Source organism: Malurus melanocephalus, unplaced genomic scaffold (genome assembly GCF_030028575.1).
Source record: "Malurus melanocephalus ecotype Western Australia unplaced genomic scaffold, MMel_1.1 scaffold_200, whole genome shotgun sequence".
Taxonomy (NCBI): Eukaryota; Metazoa; Chordata; class Aves; order Passeriformes; family Maluridae; genus Malurus; species Malurus melanocephalus.
Window position 1 is genome coordinate 578,945 of NW_026623432.1, and position 1,821 is coordinate 580,765.

The 1,821-nt window shown below is 31.3% G+C and overlaps 1 protein-coding gene across 1 annotated transcript in view; it reads left to right on the top strand.

Moving 5' to 3' along the window:
- LOC130577880 (neuropilin and tolloid-like protein 1) overlaps window positions 1–1,616 on the top strand; it is a 29,601-nt gene extending 27,985 nt beyond the window's left edge. Inside the window, exon 6 of the mRNA XM_057373511.1 lies at window positions 417–1,616. The gene's annotated coding sequence lies outside the window, so the exon portion shown is untranslated. The remainder of the gene's footprint in view (window positions 1–416) is intronic.
- The last annotated feature ends 205 nt before the right edge of the window (window positions 1,617–1,821 follow it).

The window sequence follows — 1,821 nt, forward strand, 5'->3', positions numbered from 1 at the left end:
TTGTTTTGCTGTCAGACAACTATTCATGCAGTTATAGAAATCTATAATGAAATATCTCAGCTGTCTGAAAAAGAGAGTGGACAATTTTCCAATAWAATTTAATTGCCTTTATGCCAAATTAAGAAGTATACACATATCCTTAGCAAGATAGTCCCAGTGCACCAAGATATATTTCTTTTGTATTTTGGTTGCTGGCCACCAAGTGCTCCTTAGTTATTAAATCGACTTGGAGATTTGCTGAAAATCTGAGAAAGAAATTAGTTCCTGAGACTGTCCTTTTATTTTACTTTTTTAAAAGTAATAGTTTTCTTTAAGTTGATCTGTTTCATGTCTATTATTTACTTGTATGTTGTGTGATACGTGGAAGAAGATTTACATTGAACTTTTGTTATATGTACGTTGTTTTCATTATATAGACTGCTTGARAATAGTGCGCTCCTGGGTGATTTTGAACATGCTACAATGAAATATGAAACTATCGTCCTTGGAAACACCAGCTAGAGGTTTTATGGACTCTCTGACCAGCTATGCTCTTATCATGAACAAAATTCAGCAGTGTCGAGTAAAATTACTAGAAGGCAATAAGACTTTGGTTATTATGCTTATCAGTCATTTCTCTTTTTCTTTTTCTCTCTTCTTTTTGTTGCAAGTAAAATTCCCAATTTCAGGAACAATTTATTGAAATCAGGTATTTAGCCATTCATAACCACTTSAATAGAAACGTTTGTTGGATACGCATCTAGCAATATGACTGAATTTGACATTGAGAAATTAATCTGCATGTATGTTACTGAATATTTGAGTTGGCAAAAATCCCTTTATTAGATACATTGTAAAAAGCATGCATTCACAGTTATTGCTGTTACTGTTCCATTTCTGTGTCATATGCTTGCTACTTGTAACTTTTTATATAAAAATACATAAAACAATGTATAATAATTTCGTACCTTGAGTTTAATGCAATGTTTTCTTTTACCTAATTTACCAATCCTGTGTAAGTCAGGAGATTAAACTCAAAATGTAGCTCCTAGGAACTTGAAGCACAGATATAGCAGAGAATCAACTGCCTTTTCACCCCTCACTGAAAAGCAGAATACATTATATTTTTAAGATTTAAAGGAATTCATAATAGGTTGATCACTTAATTTAATTTAAAAGATTTGTGATAAACCGTGTTTGCAGTTTGATACTCTTAAATAATTTATTTCCATGGGAAGTATTAGGAAGTTTTCTTCAGTATGGTAGAGTTGCAGATTGTTACCAGTTACACAAATCTTATGCTTGGGCTCCAGTTTTAGAAATACAGACATAAGCCACTTCTTTAAGCAAGATAAAATTATATCTCTAATTCAAGCTGTAAGTATTAGTAATCAGCACCAAAATCAAACCTGAAAGGTTATGTTATTAAGGAATTATTATATATTGAAGAGCCACTATTGTGTGAAGGTGAAAGTCCTCTCATCTAAGAATTCCAAAACCATGGATAAAATCACAGTTTCACTATCTATTTAAAGTCTATCTTCCAAAWTCTGTTTCAAAACAAATCCCATCATATTCTTAAACATCATGTATCATTCATAGTTGTTAGGTTTTTCTGCATCAAATGTTGTTAGATTTATTGAAAAAAGTGGAACGAATTCCATCTCTCTTCCCAAAGTATAAGTAGATGGGAAAATTAGATGGGAAAACTTAAAAGACTGACATAAAAAAATAAGGTGATCTATGAGCTATTTAAATATATAATACTTAATTTGCATAATTAAAAATACAGAAAATCTGATTTCTACAGCTGTGGCTTAGTAATGACATGAGAAGAAGGGT